At 51.4% G+C, this 24928-nt stretch overlaps 15 non-coding genes across 15 annotated transcripts; all 15 read left to right on the forward strand.

The window, feature by feature from the left end:
* The first annotated feature begins 923 nt into the window (after positions 1-923).
* trnam-cau (transfer RNA methionine (anticodon CAU)) lies at positions 924-995 on the forward strand. Its single transcript has one exon. It is a non-coding gene; the product is annotated as a tRNA-Met (tRNA).
* Positions 996-2227: 1232 nt separating this feature from the next.
* On the forward strand, positions 2228-2299 carry trnam-cau (transfer RNA methionine (anticodon CAU)). Its single transcript has one exon. It is a non-coding gene; the product is annotated as a tRNA-Met (tRNA).
* Positions 2300-3532: 1233 nt separating this feature from the next.
* On the forward strand, positions 3533-3604 carry trnam-cau (transfer RNA methionine (anticodon CAU)). Its single transcript has one exon. It is a non-coding gene; the product is annotated as a tRNA-Met (tRNA).
* A 1233-nt stretch (positions 3605-4837) lies between these two features.
* Positions 4838-4909, forward strand: trnam-cau (transfer RNA methionine (anticodon CAU)). Its single transcript has one exon. It is a non-coding gene; the product is annotated as a tRNA-Met (tRNA).
* Positions 4910-6142: 1233 nt separating this feature from the next.
* Positions 6143-6214, forward strand: trnam-cau (transfer RNA methionine (anticodon CAU)). Its single transcript has one exon. It is a non-coding gene; the product is annotated as a tRNA-Met (tRNA).
* Positions 6215-7446: 1232 nt separating this feature from the next.
* On the forward strand, positions 7447-7518 carry trnam-cau (transfer RNA methionine (anticodon CAU)). The gene has a single exon. It is a non-coding gene; the product is annotated as a tRNA-Met (tRNA).
* A 1233-nt stretch (positions 7519-8751) lies between these two features.
* Positions 8752-8823, forward strand: trnam-cau (transfer RNA methionine (anticodon CAU)). The gene has a single exon. It is a non-coding gene; the product is annotated as a tRNA-Met (tRNA).
* A 1233-nt stretch (positions 8824-10056) lies between these two features.
* trnam-cau (transfer RNA methionine (anticodon CAU)) lies at positions 10057-10128 on the forward strand. The gene has a single exon. It is a non-coding gene; the product is annotated as a tRNA-Met (tRNA).
* Positions 10129-12665: 2537 nt separating this feature from the next.
* trnam-cau (transfer RNA methionine (anticodon CAU)) lies at positions 12666-12737 on the forward strand. The gene has a single exon. It is a non-coding gene; the product is annotated as a tRNA-Met (tRNA).
* Positions 12738-15275: 2538 nt separating this feature from the next.
* trnam-cau (transfer RNA methionine (anticodon CAU)) lies at positions 15276-15347 on the forward strand. Its single transcript has one exon. It is a non-coding gene; the product is annotated as a tRNA-Met (tRNA).
* A 2537-nt stretch (positions 15348-17884) lies between these two features.
* trnam-cau (transfer RNA methionine (anticodon CAU)) lies at positions 17885-17956 on the forward strand. The gene has a single exon. It is a non-coding gene; the product is annotated as a tRNA-Met (tRNA).
* A 1233-nt stretch (positions 17957-19189) lies between these two features.
* On the forward strand, positions 19190-19261 carry trnam-cau (transfer RNA methionine (anticodon CAU)). Its single transcript has one exon. It is a non-coding gene; the product is annotated as a tRNA-Met (tRNA).
* A 1233-nt stretch (positions 19262-20494) lies between these two features.
* On the forward strand, positions 20495-20566 carry trnam-cau (transfer RNA methionine (anticodon CAU)). The gene has a single exon. It is a non-coding gene; the product is annotated as a tRNA-Met (tRNA).
* Positions 20567-21799: 1233 nt separating this feature from the next.
* trnam-cau (transfer RNA methionine (anticodon CAU)) lies at positions 21800-21871 on the forward strand. The gene has a single exon. It is a non-coding gene; the product is annotated as a tRNA-Met (tRNA).
* Positions 21872-23104: 1233 nt separating this feature from the next.
* trnam-cau (transfer RNA methionine (anticodon CAU)) lies at positions 23105-23176 on the forward strand. The gene has a single exon. It is a non-coding gene; the product is annotated as a tRNA-Met (tRNA).
* Positions 23177-24928: the final 1752 nt, after the last annotated feature.

Below are 24928 nucleotides of genomic sequence, written 5' to 3' on the forward strand. Positions count from 1 at the left end.
ACATGAATGGTAGCAGTTGGGGTGGCAGTGTTGGTTAAGGACAATGTTAGTGTTGACGAGAGAGGATGTCCTGTAAATATTGCAGGATACAGGCTGTTGGGCCTTCGGCCGCCGGAGGAAGACAGTGTTCCAAGATCAGGCCTTCAAATCTGGCACCAAGCTCATGGTATACAGGGCTGTAGTGATATCCGGCCTCCTGGGTGGCTCAGAGACATGGACCATATACAGCAATCACCTCAAATCGCTGGAGAAATACCACAACATCCTGCAAATCCCCTGGGAGGATAGACGCTTCAACGTCAGTGCTCTCGATCAAGCCAACATCCCCAGCATCGAAGCACTGACCACACTCGACCAGCTCCATTGGGCGGGCCACATTGTCCGCATTCTCGACACAAGACTCCCAAAACAAGCGCTCTACTAGGAATCCTACACGGCAAGTGAGCCGCAGGTGGGCAGAGGGAACGTTTCAAGGACATCCTCAAAGCCTCCTTGATAAAGTGCAACATCCCCACCGACACCTGGGAATCTCTTGCCAAAGAGCGCCCTAAGTGGAGGAAGAGCATCCGGGAGGGCGCTGAGCACCTCGAGTCTCGCCGCCGAGAACATGCAGAAAACAAGCGCAGGCAGCGGAAGGAGCGTGCGGCAAACCAGACTCCCCACCCACCCTTTCCTTTAACCACTGTCTTCCCCAGCTGTGACAGAGACTGTAATTCCTGTATTGGACTGAACAGCCACCTGAGAACTCACATTTAGAGTGGAAGCAAGTCTTCTGGTGATGACTGGAGCAGTGGTTAATCACGCCCATCCACCACGTGACCCCGCGGCCCAATCCGCTCACTAGAGCAGCTGTCAATCACACGCAACCGCAGCCAGCCATGTCCCAGCACAAGGAGGTGCAATTCATTATTTCCAGCACCAGCAGCAGAGTGGCGCAGCGGAAGCGTGCTGGGCCCATAACCCAGAGGTCGATGGATCGAAACCATCCTCTGCTAAAGGCAACTTTTAATGTGGTTGCAGCCAACACTTGCACTGCAACTAATCCCAGCCTTGACAAGGATGCATCTCTAAAATCATTCTCTTTCAATTAATTTGAGGAGTTTTGGCTGATAGAGCACACTCATAAAATATGAGCTTGATATTAAAAGTCTTATTGTTTCCTCTTCTTTTACTAAATAAGTTTGCTGATCTGCAAGCAAATCGGAATATGATGCTGTGGCAATTATTGGGATCTGGCTCAAAGGGCAGGCGTGGGCCGTAAATATAGCTGGATATCGGGTGTACATGAATGGTAGCAGTTGGGGTGGCAGTGTTGGTTAAGGACAATGTTAGTGTTGACGAGAGAGGATGTCCTGTAAATATTGCAGGATACAGGCTGTTGGGCCTTCGGCCGCCGGAGGAAGACAGTGTTCCAAGATCAGGCCTTCAAATCTGGCACCAAGCTCATGGTATACAGGGCTGTAGTGATATCCGGCCTCCTGGGTGGCTCAGAGACATGGACCATATACAGCAATCACCTCAAATCGCTGGAGAAATACCACAACATCCTGCAAATCCCCTGGGAGGATAGACGCTTCAACGTCAGTGCTCTCGATCAAGCCAACATCCCCAGCATCGAAGCACTGACCACACTCGACCAGCTCCATTGGGCGGGCCACATTGTCCGCATTCTCGACACAAGACTCCCAAAACAAGCGCTCTACTAGGAATCCTACACGGCAAGTGAGCCGCAGGTGGGCAGAGGGAACGTTTCAAGCACATCCTCAAAGCCTCCTTGATAAAGTGCAACATCCCCACCGACACCTGGGAATCTCTTGCCAAAGAGCGCCCTAAGTGGAGGAAGAGCATCCGGGAGGGCGCTGAGCACCTCGAGTCTCGCCGCCGAGAACATGCAGAAAACAAGCGCAGGCAGCGGAAGGAGCGTGCGGCAAACCAGACTCCCCACCCACCCTTTCCTTTAACCACTGTCTGCCCCAGCTGTGACAGAGACTGTAATTCCCGTATTGGACTGAACAGCCACCTGAGAACTCACTTTTAGAGTGGAAGCAAGTCTTCCTCGATTTCGAGGGGCTGCCTCTGGTGATGACTGGAGCAGTGGTTAATCACGCCCATCCACCACGTGACCCCGCGGCCCAATCCGCTCACTAGAGCAGCTGTCAATCACACGCAACCGCAGCCAGCCATGTCCCAGCACAAGGAGGTGCAATTCATTATTTCCACCACCAGCAGCAGAGTGGCGCAGCGGAAGCGTGCTGGGCCCATAACCCAGAGGTCGATGGATCGAAACCATCCTCTGCTAAAGGCAACTTTTAATGTGGTTGCAGCCAACACTTGCACTGCAACTAATCCCAGCCTTGACAAGGATGCATCTCTAAAATCATTCTCTTTCAATTAATTTGAGGAGTTTTGGCTGATAGAGCACACTCATAAAATATGCGCTTGATATTAAAAGTCTTATTGTTTCCTCTTCTTTTACTAAATAAGTTTTGCTGATCTGCAAGCAAATCGGAATATGATGCTGTGGCAATAACTGGGATCTGGCTCAAAGGGCAGGCGTGGGCCGTAAATATAGCTGGATATCGGGTGTACATGAATGGTAGCAGTTGGGGTGGCAGTATTGGTTAAGGACAATGTTAGTGTTGACGAGAGAGGATGTCCTGTAAATATTGCAGGATACAGGCTGTTGGGCCTTCGGCCGCCGGAGGAAGACAGTGTTCCAAGATCAGGCCTTCAAATCTGGCACCAAGCTCATGGTATACAGGGCTGTAGTGATATCCGGCCTCCTGGGTGGCTCAGAGACATGGACCATATACAGCAATCACCTCAAATCGCTGGAGAAATACCACAACATCCTGCAAATCCCCTGGGAGGATAGACGCTTCAACGTCAGTGCTCTCGATCAAGCCAACATCCCCAGCATCGAAGCACTGACCACACTCGACCAGCTCCATTGGGCGGGCCACATTGTCTGCATTCTCGACACAAGACTCCCAAAACAAGCGCTCTACTAGGAATCCTACACGGCAAGTGAGCCGCAGGTGGGCAGAGGGAACGTTTCAAGCACATCCTCAAAGCCTCCTTGATAAAGTGCAACATCCCCACCGACACCTGGGAATCTCTTGCCAAAGAGCGCCCTAAGTGGAGGAAGAGCATCCGGGAGGGCGCTGAGCACCTCGAGTCTCGCCGCCGAGAACATGCAGAAAACAAGCGCAGGCAGCGGAAGGAGCGTGCGGCAAACCAGACTCCCCACCCACCCTTTCCTTTAACCACTGTCTGCCCCAGCTGTGACAGAGACTGTAATTCCTGTATTGGACTGAACAGCCACCTGAGAACTCACTTTTAGAGTGGAAGCAAGTCTTCCTCGATTTCGAGGGACTGCCTCTGGTGATGACTGGAGCAGTGGTTAATCACGCCCATCCACCACGTGACCCCGCGGCCCAATCCGCTCACTAGAGCAGCTGTCAATCACACGCAACCGCAGCCAGCCATGTCCCAGCACAAGGAGGTGCAATTCATCAGTTCCAACACCAGCAGCAGAGTGGCGCAGCGGAAGCGTGCTGGGCCCATAACCCAGAGGTCGATGGATCGAAACCATCCTCTGCTAAAGGCAACTTTTAATGTGGTTGCAGCCAACACTTGCACTGCAACTAATCCCAGCCTTGACAAGGATGCATCTCTAAAATCATTCTCTTTCAATTAATTTGAGGAGTTTTGGCTGATAGAGCACACTCATAAAATATGAGCTTGATATTAAAAGTCTTATTGTTTCCTCTTCTTTTACTAAATAAGTTTTGCTGATCTGCAAGCAAATCGGAATATGATGCTGTGGCAATAACTGGGATCTGGCTCAAAGGGCAGGCGTGGGCCGTAAATATAGCTGGATATCGGGTGTACATGAATGGTAGCAGTTGGGGTGGCAGTATTGGTTAAGGACAATGTTAGTGTTGACGAGAGAGGATGTCCTGTAAATATTGCAGGATACAGGCTGTTGGGCCTTCGGCCGCCGGAGGAAGACAGTGTTCCAAGATCAGGCCTTCAAATCTGGCACCAAGCTCATGGTATACAGGGCTGTAGTGATATCCGGCCTCCTGGGTGGCTCAGAGACATGGACCATATACAGCAATCACCTCAAATCGCTGGAGAAATACCACAACATCCTGCAAATCCCCTGGGAGGATAGACGCTTCAACGTCAGTGCTCTCGATCAAGCCAACATCCCCAGCATCGAAGCACTGACCACACTCGACCAGCTCCATTGGGCGGGCCACATTGTCCGCATTCTCGACACAAGACTCCCAAAACAAGCGCTCTACTAGGAATCCTAGACGGCAAGTGAGCCGCAGGTGGGCAGAGGGAACGTTTCAAGGACATCCTTAAAGCCTCCTTGATAAAGTGCAACATCCCCACCGACACCTGGGAATCTCTTGCCAAAGAGCGCCCTAAGTGGAGGAAGAGCATCCGGGAGGGCGCTGAGCACCTCGAGTCTCGCCGCCGAGAACATGCAGAAAACAAGCGCAGGCAGCGGAAGGAGCGTGCGGCAAACCAGACTCCCCACCCACCCTTTCCTTTAACCACTGTCTGCCCCAGCTGTGACAGAGACTGTAATTCCTGTATTGGACTGAACAGCCACCTGAGAACTCACTTTTAGAGTGGAAGCAAGTCTTCCTCGATTTCGAGGGGCTGCCTCTGGTGATGACTGGAGCAGTGGTTAATCACTCCCATCCACCACGTGACCCCGCGGCCCAATCCGCTCACTAGAGCAGCTGTCAATCACACGCAACCGCAGCCAGCCATGTCCAAGCACAAGGAGGTGCAATTCATTATTTCCACCACCAGCAGCAGAGTGGCGCAGCGGAAGCGTGCTGGGCCCATAACCCAGAGGTCGATGGATCGAAACCATCCTCTGCTAAAGGCAACTTTTAATGTGGTTGCAGCCAACACTTGCACTGCAACTAATCCCAGCCTTGACAAGGATGCATCTCTAAAATCATTCTCTTTCAATTAATTTGAGGAGCTTTGGCTGATAGAGCACACTCATAAAATATGAGCTTGATATTAAAAGTCTTATTGTTTCCTCTTCTTTCACTAAATAAGTTTTGCTGATCTGCAAGCAAATCGGAATATGATGCTGTGGCAATAACTGGGATCTGGCTCAAAGGGCAGGCGTGGGCCGTAAATATAGCTGGATATCGGGTGTACATGAATGGTAGCAGTTGGGGTGGCAGTATTGGTTAAGGACAATGTTAGTGTTGACGAGAGAGGATGTCCTGTAAATATTGCAGGATACAGGCTGTTGGGCCTTCGGCCGCCGGAGGAAGACAGTGTTCCAAGATCAGGCCTTCAAATCTGGCACCAAGCTCATGGTATACAGGGCTGTAGTGATATCCGGCCTCCTGGGTGGCTCAGAGACATGGACCATATACAGCAATCACCTCAAATCACTGGAGAAATACCACAACATCCTGCAAATCACCTGGGAGGATAGACGCTTCAACGTCAGTGCTCTCGATCAAGCCAACATCCCCAGCATCGAAGCACTGACCACACTCGACCAGCTCCATTGGGCGGGCCACATTGTCCGGATTCTCGACACAAGACTCCCAAAACAAGCGCTCTACTAGGAATCCTACACGGCAAGTGAGCCGCAGGTGGGCAGAGGGAACGTTTCAAGGACATCCTCAAAGCCTCCTTGATAAAGTGCAACATCCCCACCGACACCTGGGAATCTCTTGCCAAAGAGCGCCCTAAGTGGAGGAAGAGCATCCGGGAGGGCGCTGAGCACCTCGAGTCTCGCCGCCGAGAACATGCAGAAAACAAGCGCAGGCAGCGGAAGGAGCGTGCGGCAAACCAGACTCCCCACCCACCCTTTCCTTTAACCACTGTCTTCCCCAGCTGTGACAGAGACTGTAATTCCTGTATTGGACTGAACAGCCACCTGAGAACTCACATTTAGAGTGGAAGCAAGTCTTCCTCGATTTCGAGGGACTGCCTCTGGTGATGACTGGAGCAGTGGTTAATCACGCCCATCCACCACGTGACCCCGCGGCCCAATCCGCTCACTAGAGCAGCTGTCAATCACACGCAACCGCAGCCAGCCATGTCCAAGCACAAGGAGGTGCAATTCATCAGTTCCAACACCAGCAGCAGAGTGGCGCAGCGGAAGCGTGCTGGGCCCATAACCCAGAGGTCGATGGATCGAAACCATCCTCTGCTAAAGGCAACTTTTAATGTGGTTGCAGCCAACACTTGCACTGCAACTAATCCCAACCTTGACAAGGATGCATCTCTAAAATCATTCTCTTTCAATTAATTTGAGGAGTTTTGGCTGATAGAGCACACTCATAAAATATGAGCTTGATATTAAAAGTCTTATTGTTTCCTCTTCTTTTACTAAATAAGTTTGCTGATCTGCAAGCAAATCGGAATATGATGCTGTGGCAATTATTGGGATCTGGCTCAAAGGGCAGGCGTGGGCCGTAAATATAGCTGGATATCGGGTGTACATGAATGGTAGCAGTTGGGGTGGCAGTGTTGGTTAAGGACAATGTTAGTGTTGACGAGAGAGGATGTCCTGTAAATATTGCAGGATACAGGCTGTTGGGCCTTCGGCCGCCGGAGGAAGACAGTGTTCCAAGATCAGGCCTTCAAATCTGGCACCAAGCTCATGGTATACAGGGCTGTAGTGATATCCGGCCTCCTGGGTGGCTCAGAGACATGGACCATATACAGCAATCACCTCAAATCGCTGGAGAAATACCACAACATCCTGCAAATCCCCTGGGAGGATAGACGCTTCAACGTCAGTGCTCTCGATCAAGCCAACATCCCCAGCATCGAAGCACTGACCACACTCGACCAGCTCCATTGGGCGGGCCACATTGTCCGCATTCTCGACACAAGACTCCCAAAACAAGCGCTCTACTAGGAATCCTACACGGCAAGTGAGCCGCAGGTGGGCAGAGGGAACGTTTCAAGCACATCCTCAAAGCCTCCTTGATAAAGTGCAACATCCCCACCGACACCTGGGAATCTCTTGCCAAAGAGCGCCCTAAGTGGAGGAAGAGCATCCGGGAGGGCGCTGAGCACCTCGAGTCTCGCCGCCGAGAACATGCAGAAAACAAGCGCAGGCAGCGGAAGGAGCGTGCGGCAAACCAGACTCCCCACCCACCCTTTCCTTTAACCACTGTCTGCCCCAGCTGTGACAGAGACTGTAATTCCCGTATTGGACTGAACAGCCACCTGAGAACTCACTTTTAGAGTGGAAGCAAGTCTTCCTCGATTTCGAGGGGCTGCCTCTGGTGATGACTGGAGCAGTGGTTAATCACGCCCATCCACCACGTGACCCCGCGGCCCAATCCGCTCACTAGAGCAGCTGTCAATCACACGCAACCGCAGCCAGCCATGTCCCAGCACAAGGAGGTGCAATTCATTATTTCCACCACCAGCAGCAGAGTGGCGCAGCGGAAGCGTGCTGGGCCCATAACCCAGAGGTCGATGGATCGAAACCATCCTCTGCTAAAGGCAACTTTTAATGTGGTTGCAGCCAACACTTGCACTGCAACTAATCCCAGCCTTGACAAGGATGCATCTCTAAAATCATTCTCTTTCAATTAATTTGAGGAGTTTTGGCTGATAGAGCACACTCATAAAATATGCGCTTGATATTAAAAGTCTTATTGTTTCCTCTTCTTTTACTAAATAAGTTTTGCTGATCTGCAAGCAAATCGGAATATGATGCTGTGGCAATAACTGGGATCTGGCTCAAAGGGCAGGCGTGGGCCGTAAATATAGCTGGATATCGGGTGTACATGAATGGTAGCAGTTGGGGTGGCAGTATTGGTTAAGGACAATGTTAGTGTTGACGAGAGAGGATGTCCTGTAAATATTGCAGGATACAGGCTGTTGGGCCTTCGGCCGCCGGAGGAAGACAGTGTTCCAAGATCAGGCCTTCAAATCTGGCACCAAGCTCATGGTATACAGGGCTGTAGTGATATCCGGCCTCCTGGGTGGCTCAGAGACATGGACCATATACAGCAATCACCTCAAATCGCTGGAGAAATACCACAACATCCTGCAAATCCCCTGGGAGGATAGACGCTTCAACGTCAGTGCTCTCGATCAAGCCAACATCCCCAGCATCGAAGCACTGACCACACTCGACCAGCTCCATTGGGCGGGCCACATTGTCTGCATTCTCGACACAAGACTCCCAAAACAAGCGCTCTACTAGGAATCCTACACGGCAAGTGAGCCGCAGGTGGGCAGAGGGAACGTTTCAAGCACATCCTCAAAGCCTCCTTGATAAAGTGCAACATCCCCACCGACACCTGGGAATCTCTTGCCAAAGAGCGCCCTAAGTGGAGGAAGAGCATCCGGGAGGGCGCTGAGCACCTCGAGTCTCGCCGCCGAGAACATGCAGAAAACAAGCGCAGGCAGCGGAAGGAGCGTGCGGCAAACCAGACTCCCCACCCACCCTTTCCTTTAACCACTGTCTGCCCCAGCTGTGACAGAGACTGTAATTCCTGTATTGGACTGAACAGCCACCTGAGAACTCACTTTTAGAGTGGAAGCAAGTCTTCCTCGATTTCGAGGGACTGCCTCTGGTGATGACTGGAGCAGTGGTTAATCACGCCCATCCACCACGTGACCCCGCGGCCCAATCCGCTCACTAGAGCAGCTGTCAATCACACGCAACCGCAGCCAGCCATGTCCCAGCACAAGGAGGTGCAATTCATCAGTTCCAACACCAGCAGCAGAGTGGCGCAGCGGAAGCGTGCTGGGCCCATAACCCAGAGGTCGATGGATCGAAACCATCCTCTGCTAAAGGCAACTTTTAATGTGGTTGCAGCCAACACTTGCACTGCAACTAATCCCAGCCTTGACAAGGATGCATCTCTAAAATCATTCTCTTTCAATTAATTTGAGGAGTTTTGGCTGATAGAGCACACTCATAAAATATGAGCTTGATATTAAAAGTCTTATTGTTTCCTCTTCTTTTACTAAATAAGTTTTGCTGATCTGCAAGCAAATCGGAATATGATGCTGTGGCAATAACTGGGATCTGGCTCAAAGGGCAGGCGTGGGCCGTAAATATAGCTGGATATCGGGTGTACATGAATGGTAGCAGTTGGGGTGGCAGTATTGGTTAAGGACAATGTTAGTGTTGACGAGAGAGGATGTCCTGTAAATATTGCAGGATACAGGCTGTTGGGCCTTCGGCCGCCGGAGGAAGACAGTGTTCCAAGATCAGGCCTTCAAATCTGGCACCAAGCTCATGGTATACAGGGCTGTAGTGATATCCGGCCTCCTGGGTGGCTCAGAGACATGGACCATATACAGCAATCACCTCAAATCGCTGGAGAAATACCACAACATCCTGCAAATCCCCTGGGAGGATAGACGCTTCAACGTCAGTGCTCTCGATCAAGCCAACATCCCCAGCATCGAAGCACTGACCACACTCGACCAGCTCCATTGGGCGGGCCACATTGTCCGCATTCTCGACACAAGACTCCCAAAACAAGCGCTCTACTAGGAATCCTAGACGGCAAGTGAGCCGCAGGTGGGCAGAGGGAACGTTTCAAGGACATCCTTAAAGCCTCCTTGATAAAGTGCAACATCCCCACCGACACCTGGGAATCTCTTGCCAAAGAGCGCCCTAAGTGGAGGAAGAGCATCCGGGAGGGCGCTGAGCACCTCGAGTCTCGCCGCCGAGAACATGCAGAAAACAAGCGCAGGCAGCGGAAGGAGCGTGCGGCAAACCAGACTCCCCACCCACCCTTTCCTTTAACCACTGTCTGCCCCAGCTGTGACAGAGACTGTAATTCCTGTATTGGACTGAACAGCCACCTGAGAACTCACTTTTAGAGTGGAAGCAAGTCTTCCTCGATTTCGAGGGACTGCCTCTGGTGATGACTGGAGCAGTGGTTAATCACGCCCATCCACCACGTGACCCCGCGGCCCAATCCGCTCACTAGAGCAGCTGTCAATCACACGCAACCGCAGCCAGCCATGTCCAAGCACAAGGAGGTGCAATTCATTATTTCCACCACCAGCAGCAGAGTGGCGCAGCGGAAGCGTGCTGGGCCCATAACCCAGAGGTCGATGGATCGAAACCATCCTCTGCTAAAGGCAACTTTTAATGTGGTTGCAGCCAACACTTGCACTGCAACTAATCCCAGCCTTGACAAGGATGCATCTCTAAAATCATTCTCTTTCAATTAATTTGAGGAGCTTTGGCTGATAGAGCACACTCATAAAATATGAGCTTGATATTAAAAGTCTTATTGTTTCCTCTTCTTTCACTAAATAAGTTTTGCTGATCTGCAAGCAAATCGGAATATGATGCTGTGGCAATAACTGGGATCTGGCTCAAAGGGCAGGCGTGGGCCGTAAATATAGCTGGATATCGGGTGTACATGAATGGTAGCAGTTGGGGTGGCAGTATTGGTTAAGGACAATGTTAGTGTTGACGAGAGAGGATGTCCTGTAAATATTGCAGGATACAGGCTGTTGGGCCTTCGGCCGCCGGAGGAAGACAGTGTTCCAAGATCAGGCCTTCAAATCTGGCACCAAGCTCATGGTATACAGGGCTGTAGTGATATCCGGCCTCCTGGGTGGCTCAGAGACATGGACCATATACAGCAATCACCTCAAATCACTGGAGAAATACCACAACATCCTGCAAATCACCTGGGAGGATAGACGCTTCAACGTCAGTGCTCTCGATCAAGCCAACATCCCCAGCATCGAAGCACTGACCACACTCGACCAGCTCCATTGGGCGGGCCACATTGTCCGGATTCTCGACACAAGACTCCCAAAACAAGCGCTCTACTAGGAATCCTACACGGCAAGTGAGCCGCAGGTGGGCAGAGGGAACGTTTCAAGGACATCCTCAAAGCCTCCTTGATAAAGTGCAACATCCCCACCGACACCTGGGAATCTCTTGCCAAAGAGCGCCCTAAGTGGAGGAAGAGCATCCGGGAGGGCGCTGAGCACCTCGAGTCTCGCCGCCGAGAACATGCAGAAAACAAGCGCAGGCAGCGGAAGGAGCGTGCGGCAAACCAGACTCCCCACCCACCCTTTCCTTTAACCACTGTCTTCCCCAGCTGTAACAGAGACTGTAATTCCTGTATTGGACTGAACAGCCACCTGAGAACTCACATTTAGAGTGGAAGCAAGTCTTCCTCGATTTCGAGGGACTGCCTCTGGTGATGACTGGAGCAGTGGTTAATCACGCCCATCCACCACGTGACCCCGCGGCCCAATCCGCTCACTAGAGCAGCTGTCAATCACACGCAACCGCAGCCAGCCATGTCCCAGCACAAGGAGGTGCAATTCATCAGTTCCAACACCAGCAGCAGAGTGGCGCAGCGGAAGCATGCTGGGCCCATAACCCAGAGGTCGATGGATCGAAACCATCCTCTGCTAAAGGCAACTTTTAATGTGGTTGCAGCCAACACTTGCACTGCAACTAATCCCAGCCTTGACAAGGATGCATCTCTAAAATCATTCTCTTTCAATTAATTTGAGGAGTTTTGGCTGATAGAGCACACTCATAAAATATGAGCTTGATATTAAAAGTCTTATTGTTTCCTCTTCTTTTACTAAATAAGTTTGCTGATCTGCAAGCAAATCGGAATATGATGCTGTGGCAATTATTGGGATCTGGCTCAAAGGGCAGGCGTGGGCCGTAAATATAGCTGGATATCGGGTGTACATGAATGGTAGCAGTTGGGGTGGCAGTGTTGGTTAAGGACAATGTTAGTGTTGACGAGAGAGGATGTCCTGTAAATATTGCAGGATACAGGCTGTTGGGCCTTCGGCCGCCGGAGGAAGACAGTGTTCCAAGATCAGGCCTTCAAATCTGGCACCAAGCTCATGGTATACAGGGCTGTAGTGATATCCGGCCTCCTGGGTGGCTCAGAGACATGGACCATATACAGCAATCACCTCAAATCGCTGGAGAAATACCACAACATCCTGCAAATCCCCTGGGAGGATAGACGCTTCAACGTCAGTGCTCTCGATCAAGCCAACATCCCCAGCATCGAAGCACTGACCACACTCGACCAGCTCCATTGGGCGGGCCACATTGTCTGCATTCTCGACACAAGACTCCCAAAACAAGCGCTCTACTAGGAATCCTACACGGCAAGTGAGCCGCAGGTGGGCAGAGGGAACGTTTCAAGCACATCCTCAAAGCCTCCTTGATAAAGTGCAACATCCCCACCGACACCTGGGAATCTCTTGCCAAAGAGCGCCCTAAGTGGAGGAAGAGCATCCGGGAGGGCGCTGAGCACCTCGAGTCTCGCCGCCGAGAACATGCAGAAAACAAGCGCAGGCAGCGGAAGGAGCGTGCGGCAAACCAGACTCCCCACCCACCCTTTCCTTTAACCACTGTCTGCCCCAGCTGTGACAGAGACTGTAATTCCTGTATTGGACTGAACAGCCACCTGAGAACTCACTTTTAGAGTGGAAGCAAGTCTTCCTCGATTTCGAGGGGCTGCCTCTGGTGATGACTGGAGCAGTGGTTAATCACGCCCATCCACCACGTGACCCCGCGGCCCAATCCGCTCACTAGAGCAGCTGTCAATCACACGCAACCGCAGCCAGCCATGTCCCAGCACAAGGAGGTGCAATTCATCAGTTCCAACACCAGCAGCAGAGTGGCGCAGCGGAAGCGTGCTGGGCCCATAACCCAGAGGTCGATGGATCGAAACCATCCTCTGCTAAAGGCAACTTTTAATGTGGTTGCAGCCAACACTTGCACTGCAACTAATCCCAGCCTTGACAAGGATGCATCTCTAAAATCATTCTCTTTCAATTAATTTGAGGAGTTTTGGCTGATAGAGCACACTCATAAAATATGAGCTTGATATTAAAAGTCTTATTGTTTCCTCTTCTTTTACTAAATAAGTTTTGCTGATCTGCAAGCAAATCGGAATATGATGCTGTGGCAATAACTGGGATCTGGCTCAAAGGGCAGGCGTGGGCCGTAAATATAGCTGGATATCGGGTGTACATGAATGGTAGCAGTTGGGGTGGCAGTGTTGGTTAAGGACAATGTTAGTGTTGACGAGAGAGGATGTCCTGTAAATATTGCAGGATACAGGCTGTTGGGCCTTCGGCCGCCGGAGGAAGACAGTGTTCCAAGATCAGGCCTTCAAATCTGGCACCAAGCTCATGGTATACAGGGCTGTAGTGATATCCGGCCTCCTGGGTGGCTCAGAGACATGGACCATATACAGCAATCACCTCAAATCGCTGGAGAAATACCACAACATCCTGCAAATCCCCTGGGAGGATAGACGCTTCAACGTCAGTGCTCTCGATCAAGCCAACATCCCCAGCATCGAAGCACTGACCACACTCGACCAGCTCCATTGGGCGGGCCACATTGTCTGCATTCTCGACACAAGACTCCCAAAACAAGCGCTCTACTAGGAATCCTACACGGCAAGTGAGCCGCAGGTGGGCAGAGGGAACGTTTCAAGCACATCCTCAAAGCCTCCTTGATAAAGTGCAACATCCCCACCGACACCTGGGAATCTCTTGCCAAAGAGCGCCCTAAGTGGAGGAAGAGCATCCGGGAGGGCGCTGAGCACCTCGAGTCTCGCCGCCGAGAACATGCAGAAAACAAGCGCAGGCAGCGGAAGGAGCGTGCGGCAAACCAGACTCCCCACCCACCCTTTCCTTTAACCACTGTCTGCCCCAGCTGTGACAGAGACTGTAATTCCTGTATTGGACTGAACAGCCACCTGAGAACTCACTTTTAGAGTGGAAGCAAGTCTTCCTCGATTTCGAGGGGCTGCCTCTGGTGATGACTGGAGCAGTGGTTAATCACGCCCATCCACCACGTGACCCCGCGGCCCAATCCGCTCACTAGAGCAGCTGTCAATCACACGCAACCGCAGCCAGCCATGTCCCAGCACAAGGAGGTGCAATTCATCAGTTCCAACACCAGCAGCAGAGTGGCGCAGCTGAAGCGTGCTGGGCCCATAACCCAGAGGTCGATGGATCGAAACCATCCTCTGCTAAAGGCAACTTTTAATGTGGTTGCAGCCAACACTTGCACTTCAACTAATCCCAGCCTTGACAAGGATGCATCTCTAAAATCATTCTCTTTCAATTAATTTGAGGAGTTTTGGCTGATAGAGCACACTCATAAAATATGAGCTTGATATTAAAAGTCTTATTGTTTCCTCTTCTTTTACTAAATAAGTTTTGCTGATCTGCAAGCAAATCGGAATATGATGCTGTGGCAATAACTGGGATCTGGCTCAAAGGGCAGGCGTGGGCCGTAAATATAGCTGGATATCGGGTGTACATGAATGGTAGCAGTTGGGGTGGCAGTATTGGTTAAGGACAATGTTAGTGTTGACGAGAGAGGATGTCCTGTAAATATTGCAGGATACAGGCTGTTGGGCCTTCGGCCGCCGGAGGAAGACAGTGTTCCAAGATCAGGCCTTCAAATCTGGCACCAAGCTCATGGTATACAGGGCTGTAGTGATATCCGGCCTCCTGGGTGGCTCAGAGACATGGACCATATACAGCAATCACCTCAAATCGCTGGAGAAATACCACAACATCCTGCAAATCCCCTGGGAGGATAGACGCTTCAACGTCAGTGCTCTCGATCAAGCCAACATCCCCAGCATCGAAGCACTGACCACACTCGACCAGCTCCATTGGGCGGGCCACATTGTCCGCATTCTCGACACAAGACTCCCAAAACAAGCGCTCTACTAGGAATCCTAGACGGCAAGTGAGCCGCAGGTGGGCAGAGGGAACGTTTCAAGGACATCCTTAAAGCCTCCTTGATAAAGTGCAACATCCCCACCGACACCTGGGAATCTCTTGCCAAAGAGCGCCCTAAGTGGAGGAAGAGCATCCGGGAGGGCGCTGAGCACCTCGAGTCTCGCCGCCGAGAACATGCAGAAAACAAGCGCAGGCAGCGGAAGGAGCGTGCGGCAAACCAGACTCCCCACCCACCCTTTCCTTTAACCACTGTCTGCCCCAGCTGTGACAGAGACTGTAATTCCTGTATTGGACTGAACAGCCACCTGAGAACTCACTTTTAGAGTGGAAGCAAGTCTTCCTCGATTTCGAGGGGCTGCCTCTGGTGATGACTGGAGCAGTGGTTAATCACTCCCATCCACCACGTGACCCCGCGGCCCAATCCGCTCACTAGAGCAGCTGTCAATCACACGCAACCGCAGCCAGCCATGTCCAAGCACAAGGAGGTGCAATTCATTATTTCCACCACCAGCAGCAGAGTGGCGCAGCGGAAGCGTGCTGGGCCCATAACCCAGAGGTCGATGGATCGAAACCATCCTCTGCTAAAGGCAACTTTTAATGTGGTTGCAGCCAACACTTGCACTGCAACTAATCCCAGCCTTGACAAGGATGCATCTCTAAAATCATTCTCTTTCAATTAATTTGAGGAGCTTTGGCTGATAGAGCACACTCATAAAATATGAGCTTGATATTAAAAGTCTTATTGTTTCCTCTTCTTTCACTAAATAAGTTTTGCTGATCTGCAAGCAAATCGGAATATGATGCTGTGGCAATAACTGGGATCTGGCTCAAAGGGCAGGCGTGGGCCGTAAATATAGCTGGATATCGGGTGTACATGAATGGTAGCAGTTGGGGTGGCAGTATTGGTTAAGGACAATGTTAGTGTTGACGAGAGAGGATGTCCTGTAAATATTGCAGGATACAGGCTGTTGGGCCTTCGGCCGCCGGAGGAAGACAGTGTTCCAAGATCAGGCCTTCAAATCTGGCACCAAGCTCATGGTATACAGGGCTGTAGTGATATCCGGCCTCCTGGGTGGCTCAGAGACATGGACCATATACAGCAATCACCTCAAATCACTGGAGAAATACCACAACATCCTGCAAATCACCTGGGAGGATAGACGCTTCAACGTCAGTGCTCTCGATCAAGCCAACATCCCCAGCATCGAAGCACTGACCACACTCGACCAGCTCCATTGGGCGGGCCACATTGTCCGGATTCTCGACACAAGACTCCCAAAACAAGCGCTCTACTAGGAATCCTACACGGCAAGTGAGCCGCAGGTGGGCAGAGGGAACGTTTCAAGGACATCCTCAAAGCCTCCTTGATAAAGTGCAACATCCCCACCGACACCTGGGAATCTCTTGCCAAAGAGCGCCCTAAGTGGAGGAAGAGCATCCGGGAGGGCGCTGAGCACCTCGAGTCTCGCCGCCGAGAACATGCAGAAAACAAGCGCAGGCAGCGGAAGGAGCGTGCGGCAAACCAGACTCCCCACCCACCCTTTCCTTTAACCACTGTCTTCCCCAGCTGTGACAGAGACTGTAATTCCTGTATTGGACTGAACAGCCACCTGAGAACTCACATTTAGAGTGGAAGCAAGTCTTCCTCGATTTCGAGGGACTGCCTCTGGTGATGACTGGAGCAGTGGTTAATCACGCCCATCCACCACGTGACCCCGCGGCCCAATCCGCTCACTAGAGCAGCTGTCAATCACACGCAACCGCAGCCAGCCATGTCCCAGCACAAGGAGGTGCAATTCATCAGTTCCAACACCAGCAGCAGAGTGGCGCAGCGGAAGCATGCTGGGCCCATAACCCAGAGGTCGATGGATCGAAACCATCCTCTGCTAAAGGCAACTTTTAATGTGGTTGCAGCCAACACTTGCACTGCAACTAATCCCAGCCTTGACAAGGATGCATCTCTAAAATCATTCTCTTTCAATTAATTTGAGGAGTTTTGGCTGATAGAGCACACTCATAAAATATGAGCTTGATATTAAAAGTCTTATTGTTTCCTCTTCTTTTACTAAATAAGTTTGCTGATCTGCAAGCAAATCGGAATATGATGCTGTGGCAATTATTGGGATCTGGCTCAAAGGGCAGGCGTGGGCCGTAAATATAGCTGGATATCGGGTGTACATGAATGGTAGCAGTTGGGGTGGCAGTGTTGGTTAAGGACAATGTTAGTGTTGACGAGAGAGGATGTCCTGTAAATATTGCAGGATACAGGCTGTTGGGCCTTCGGCCGCCGGAGGAAGACAGTGTTCCAAGATCAGGCCTTCAAATCTGGCACCAAGCTCATGGTATACAGGGCTGTAGTGATATCCGGCCTCCTGGGTGGCTCAGAGACATGGACCATATACAGCAATCACCTCAAATCGCTGGAGAAATACCACAACATCCTGCAAATCCCCTGGGAGGATAGACGCTTCAACGTCAGTGCTCTCGATCAAGCCAACATCCCCAGCATCGAAGCACTGACCACACTCGACCAGCTCCATTGGGCGGGCCACATTGTCTGCATTCTCGACACAAGACTCCCAAAACAAGCGCTCTACTAGGAATCCTACACGGCAAGTGAGCCGCAGGTGGGCAGAGGGAACGTTTCAAGCACATCCTCAAAGCCTCCTTGATAAAGTGCAACATCCCCACCGACACCTGGGAATCTCTTGCCAAAGAGCGCCCTAAGTGGAGGAAGAGCATCCGGGAGGGCGCTGAGCACCTCGAGTCTCGCCGCCGAGAACATGCAGAAAACAAGCGCAGGCAGCGGAAGGAGCGTGCGGCAAACCAGACTCCCCACCCACCCTTTCCTTTAACCACTGTCTGCCCCAGCTGTGACAGAGACTGTAATTCCTGTATTGGACTGAACAGCCACCTGAGAACTCACTTTTAGAGTGGAAGCAAGTCTTCCTCGATTTCGAGGGGCTGCCTCTGGTGATGACTGGAGCAGTGGTTAATCACGCCCATCCACCACGTGACCCCGCGGCCCAATCCGCTCACTAGAGCAGCTGTCAATCACACGCAACCGCAGCCAGCCATGTCCCAGCACAAGGAGGTGCAATTCATCAGTTCCAACACCAGCAGCAGAGTGGCGCAGCGGAAGCGTGCTGGGCCCATAACCCAGAGGTCGATGGATCGAAACCATCCTCTGCTAAAGGCAACTTTTAATGTGGTTGCAGCCAACACTTGCACTGCAACTAATCCCAGCCTTGACAAGGATGCATCTCTAAAATCATTCTCTTTCAATTAATTTGAGGAGTTTTGGCTGATAGAGCACACTCATAAAATATGAGCTTGATATTAAAAGTCTTATTGTTTCCTCTTCTTTTACTAAATAAGTTTTGCTGATCTGTAAGCAAATCGGAATATGATGCTGTGGCAATAACTGGGATCTGGCTCAAAGGGCAGGCGTGGGCCGTAAATATAGCTGGATATCGGGTGTACATGAATGGTAGCAGTTGGGGTGGCAGTGTTGGTTAAGGACAATGTTAGTGTTGACGAGAGAGGATGTCCTGTAAATATTGCAGGATACAGGCTGTTGGGCCTTCGGCCGCCGGAGGAAGACAGTGTTCCAAGATCAGGCCTTCAAATCTGGCACCAAGCTCATGGTATACAGGGCTGTAGTGATATCCGGCCTCCTGGGTGGCTCAGAGACATGGACCATATACAGCAATCACCTCAAATCGCTGGAGAAATACCACAACATCCTGCAAATCCCCTGGGAGGATAGACGCTTCAACGTCAGTGCTCTCGATCAAGCCAACATCCCCAGCATCGAAGCACTGACCACACTCGACCAGCTCCATTGGGCGGGCCACATTGTCTGCATTCTCGACACAAGACTCCCAAAACAAGCGCTCTACTAGGAATCCTACACGGCAAGTGAGCCGCAGGTGGGCAGAGGGAACGTTTCAAGCACATCCTCAAAGCCTCCTTGATAAAGTGCAACATCCCCACCGACACCTGGGAATCTCTTGCCAAAGAGCGCCCTAAGTGGAGGAAGAGCATCCGGGAGGGCGCTGAGCACCTCGAGTCTCGCCGCCGAGAACATGCAGAAAACAAGCGCAGGCAGCGGAAGGAGCGTGCGGCAAACCAGACTCCCCACCCACCCTTTCCTTTAACCACTGTCTGCCCCAGCTGTGACAGAGACTGTAATTCCTGTATTGGACTGAACAGCCACCTGAGAACTCACTTTTAGAGTGGAAGCAAGTCTTCCTCGATTTCGAGGGGCTGCCTCTGGTGATGACTGGAGCAGTGGTTAATCACGCCCATCCACCACGTGACCCCGCGGCCCAATCCGCTCACTAGAGCAGCTGTCAATCACACGCAACCGCAGCCAGCCATGTCCCAGCACAAGGAGGTGCAATTCATCAGTTCCAACACCAGCAGCAGAGTGGCGCAGCGGAAGCGTGCTGGGCCCATAACCCAGAGGTCGATGGATCGAAACCATCCTCTGCTAAAGGCAACTTTTAATGTGGTTGCAGCCAACACTTGCACTGCAACTAATCCCAGCCTTGACAAGGATGCATCTCTAAAATCATTCTCTTTCAATTAATTTGAGGAGTTTTGGCTGATAGAGCACACTCATAAAATATGAGCTTGATATTAAAAGTCTTATTGTTTCCTCTTCTTTTACTAAATAAGTTTTGCTGATCTGCAAGCAAATCGGAATATGATGCTGTGGCAATAACTGGGATCTGGCTCAAAGGGCAGGCGTGGGCCGTAAATATAGCTGGATATCGGGTGTACATGAATGGTAGCAGTTGGGGTGGCAGTATTGGTTAAGGACAATGTTAGTGTTGACGAGAGAGGATGTCCTGTAAATATTGCAGGATACAGGCTGTTGGGCCTTCGGCCGCCGGAGGAAGACAGTGTTCCAAGATCAGGCCTTCAAATCTGGCACCAAGCTCATGGTATACAGGGCTGTAGTGATATCCGGCCTCCTGGGTGGCTCAGAGACATGGACCATATACAGCAATCACCTCAAATCGCTGGAGAAATACCACAACATCCTGCAAATCCCCTGGGAGGATAGACGCTTCAACGTCAGTGCTCTCGATCAAGCCAACATCCCCAGCATCGAAGCACTGACCACACTCGACCAGCTCCATTGGGCGGGCCACATTGTCCGCATTCTCGACACAAGACTCCCAAAACAAGCGCTCTACTAGGAATCCTACACGGCAAGTGAGCCGCAGGTGGGCAGAGGGAACGTTTCAAGCACATCCTCAAAGCCTCCTTGATAAAGTGCAACATCCCCACCGACACCTGGGAATCTCTTGCCAAAGAGCGCCCTAAGTGGAGGAAGAGCATCCGGGAGGGCGCTGAGCACCTCGAGTCTCGCCGCCGAGAACATGCAGAAAACAAGCGCAGGCAGCGGAAGGAGCGTGCGGCAAACCAGACTCCCCACCCACCCTTTCCTTTAACCACTGTCTGCCCCAGCTGTGACAGAGACTGTAATTCCTGTATTGGACTGAACAGCCACCTGAGAACTCACTTTTAGAGTGGAAGCAAGTCTTCCTCGATTTCGAGGGGCTGCCTCTGGTGATGACTGGAGCAGTGGTTAATCACGCCCATCCACCACGTGACCCCGCGGCCCAATCCGCTCACTAGAGCAGCTGTCAATCACACGCAACCGCAGCCAGCCATGTCCCAGCACAAGGAGGTGCAATTCATCAGTTCCAACACCAGCAGCAGAGTGGCGCAGCGGAAGCGTGCTGGGCCCATAACCCAGAGGTCGATGGATCGAAACCATCCTCTGCTAAAGGCAACTTTTAATGTGGTTGCAGCCAACACTTGCACTGCAACTAATCCCAGCCTTGACAAGGATGCATCTCTAAAATCATTCTCTTTCAATTAATTTGAGGAGTTTTGGCTGATAGAGCACACTCATAAAATATGAGCTTGATATTAAAAGTCTTATTGTTTCCTCTTCTTTTACTAAATAAGTTTTGCTGATCTGCAAGCAAATCGGAATATGATGCTGTGGCAATAACTGGGATCTGGCTCAAAGGGCAGGCGTGGGCCGTAAATATAGCTGGATATCGGGTGTACATGAATGGTAGCAGTTGGGGTGGCAGTATTGGTTAAGGACAATGTTAGTGTTGACGAGAGAGGATGTCCTGTAAATATTGCAGGATACAGGCTGTTGGGCCTTCGGCCGCCGGAGGAAGACAGTGTTCCAAGATCAGGCCTTCAAATCTGGCACCAAGCTCATGGTATACAGGGCTGTAGTGATATCCGGCCTCCTGGGTGGCTCAGAGACATGGACCATATACAGCAATCACCTCAAATCGCTGGAGAAATACCACAACATCCTGCAAATCCCCTGGGAGGATAGACGCTTCAACGTCAGTGCTCTCGATCAAGCCAACATCCCCAGCATCGAAGCACTGACCACACTCGACCAGCTCCATTGGGCGGGCCACATTGTCCGCATTCTCGACACAAGACTCCCAAAACAAGCGCTCTACTAGGAATCCTAGACGGCAAGTGAGCCGCAGGTGGGCAGAGGGAACGTTTCAAGGACATCCTTAAAGCCTCCTTGATAAAGTGCAACATCCCCACCGACACCTGGGAATCTCTTGCCAAAGAGCGCCCTAAGTGGAGGAAGAGCATCCGGGAGGGCGCTGAGCACCTCGAGTCTCGCCGCCGAGAACATGCAGAAAACAAGCGCAGGCAGCGGAAGGAGCGTGCGGCAAACCAGACTCCCCACCCACCCTTTCCTTTAACCACTGTCTGCCCCAGCTGTGACAGAGACTGTAATTCCTGTATTGGACTGAACAGCCACCTGAGAACTCACTTTTAGAGTGGAAGCAAGTCTTCCTCGATTTCGAGGGGCTGCCTCTGGTGATGACTGGAGCAGTGGTTAATCACTCCCATCCACCACGTGACCCCGCGGCCCAATCCGCTCACTAGAGCAGCTGTCAATCACACGCAACCGCAGCCAGCCATGTCCAAGCACAAGGAGGTGCAATTCATTATTTCCACCACCAGCAGCAGAGTGGCGCAGCGGAAGCGTGCTGGGCCCATAACCCAGAGGTCGATGGATCGAAACCATCCTCTGCTAAAGGCAACTTTTAATGTGGTTGCAGCCAACACTTGCACTGCAACTAATCCCAGCCTTGACAAGGATGCATCTCTAAAATCATTCTCTTTCAATTAATTTGAGGAGTTTTGGCTGATAGAGCACACTCATAAAATATGAGCTTGATATTAAAAGTCTTATTGTTTCCTCTTCTTTTACTAAATAAGTTTTGCTGATCTGCAAGCAAATCGGAATATGATGCTGTGGCAATAACTGGGATCTGGCTCAAAGGGCAGGCGTGGGCCGTAAATATAGCTGGATATCGGGTGTACATGAATGGTAGCAGTTGGGGTGGCAGTATTGGTTAAGGACAATGTTAGTGTTGACGAGAGAGGATGTCCTGTAAATATTGCAGGATACAGGCTGTTGGGCCTTCGGCCGCCGGAGGAAGACAGTGTTCCAAGATCAGGCCTTCAAATCTGGCACCAAGCTCATGGTATACAGGGCTGTAGTGATATCCGGCCTCCTGGGTGGCTCAGAGACATGGACCATATACAGCAATCACCTCAAATCGCTGGAGAAATACCACAACATCCTGCAAATCCCCTGGGAGGATAGACGCTTCAACGTCAGTGCTCTCGATCAAGCCAACATCCCCAGCATCGAAGCACTGACCACACTCGACCAGCTCCATTGGGCGGGCCACATTGTCCGCATTCTCGACACAAGACTCCCAAAACAAGCGCTCTACTAGGAATCCTACACGGCAAGTGAGCCGCAGGTGGGCAGAGGGAACGTTTCAAGCACATCCTCAAAGCCTCCTTGATAAAGTGCAACATCCCCACCGACACCTGGGAATCTCTTGCCAAAGAGCGCCCTAAGTGGAGGAAGAGCATCCGGGAGGGCGCTGAGCACCTCGAGTCTCGCCGCCGAGAACATGCAGAAAACAAGCGCAGGCAGCGGAAGGAGCGTGCGGCAAACCAGACTCCCCACCCACCCTTTCCTTTAACCACTGTCTGCCCCAGCTGTGACAGAGACTGTAATTCCTGTATTGGACTGAACAGCCACCTGAGAACTCACTTTTAGAGTGGAAGCAAGTCTTCCTCGATTTCGAGGGGCTGCCTCTGGTGATGACTGGAGCAGTGGTTAATCACGCCCATCCACCACGTGACCCCGCGGCCCAATCCGCTCACTAGAGCAGCTGTCAATCACACGCAACCGCAGCCAGCCATGTCCCAGCACAAGGAGGTGCAATTCATCAGTTCCAACACCAGCAGCAGAGTGGCGCAGCGGAAGCGTGCTGGGCCCATAACCCAGAGGTCGATGGATCGAAACCATCCTCTGCTAAAGGCAACTTTTAATGTGGTTGCAGCCAACACTTGCACTGCAACTAATCCCAGCCTTGACAAGGATGCATCTCTAAAATCATTCTCTTTCAATTAATTTGAGGAGTTTTGGCTGATAGAGCACACTCATAAAATATGAGCTTGATATTAAAAGTCTTATTGTTTCCTCTTCTTTTACTAAATAAGTTTTGCTGATCTGCAAGCAAATCGGAATATGATGCTGTGGCAATAACTGGGATCTGGCTCAAAGGGCAGGCGTGGGCCGTAAATATAGCTGGATATCGGGTGTACATGAATGGTAGCAGTTGGGGTGGCAGTATTGGTTAAGGACAATGTTAGTGTTGACGAGAGAGGATGTCCTGTAAATATTGCAGGATACAGGCTGTTGGGCCTTCGGCCGCCGGAGGAAGACAGTGTTCCAAGATCAGGCCTTCAAATCTGGCACCAAGCTCATGGTATACAGGGCTGTAGTGATATCCGGCCTCCTGGGTGGCTCAGAGACATGGACCATATACAGCAATCACCTCAAATCGCTGGAGAAATACCACAACATCCTGCAAATCCCCTGGGAGGATAGACGCTTCAACGTCAGTGCTCTCGATCAAGCCAACATCCCCAGCATCGAAGCACTGACCACACTCGACCAGCTCCATTGGGCGGGCCACATTGTCCGCATTCTCGACACAAGACTCCCAAAACAAGCGCTCTACTAGGAATCCTAGACGGCAAGTGAGCCGCAGGTGGGCAGAGGGAACGTTTCAAGGACATCCTTAAAGCCTCCTTGATAAAGTGCAACATCCCCACCGACACCTGGGAATCTCTTGCCAAAGAGCGCCCTAAGTGGAGGAAGAGCATCCGGGAGGGCGCTGAGCACCTCGAGTCTCGCCGCCGAGAACATGCAGAAAACAAGCGCAGGCAGCGGAAGGAGCGTGCGGCAAACCAGACTCCCCACCCACCCTTTCCTTTAACCACTGTCTGCCCCAGCTGTGACAGAGACTGTAATTCCTGTATTGGACTGAACAGCCACCTGAGAACTCACTTTTAGAGTGGAAGCAAGTCTTCCTCGATTTCGAGGGGCTGCCTCTGGTGATGACTGGAGCAGTGGTTAATCACTCCCATCCACCACGTGACCCCGCGGCCCAATCCGCTCACTAGAGCAGCTGTCAATCACACGCAACCGCAGCCAGCCATGTCCAAGCACAAGGAGGTGCAATTCATTATTTCCACCACCAGCAGCAGAGTGGCGCAGCGGAAGCGTGCTGGGCCCATAACCCAGATGTCGATGGATCGAAACCATCCTCTGCTAAAGGCAACTTTTAATGTGGTTGCAGCCAACACTTGCACTGCAACTAATCCCAGCCTTGACAAGGATGCATCTCTAAAATCATTCTCTTTCAATTAATTTGAGGAGCTTTGGCTGATAGAGCACACTCATAAAATATGAGCTTGATATTAAAAGTCTTATTGTTTCCTCTTCTTTTACTAAATAAGTTTTGCTGATCTGCAAGCAAATCGGAATATGATGCTGTGGCAATAACTGGGATCTGGCTCAAAGGGCAGGCGTGGGCCGTAAATATAGCTGGATATCGGGTGTACATGAATGGTAGCAGTTGGGGTGGCAGTATTGGTTAAGGACAATGTTAGTGTTGACGAGAGAGGATGTCCTGTAAATATTGCAGGATACAGGCTGTTGGGCCTTCGGCCGCCGGAGGAAGACAGTGTTCCAAGATCAGGCCTTCAAATCTGGCACCAA

This window comes from Pristiophorus japonicus, chromosome 7 (assembly GCF_044704955.1).
Source record: "Pristiophorus japonicus isolate sPriJap1 chromosome 7, sPriJap1.hap1, whole genome shotgun sequence".
NCBI classification, from domain to species: Eukaryota; Metazoa; Chordata; class Chondrichthyes; family Pristiophoridae; genus Pristiophorus; species Pristiophorus japonicus.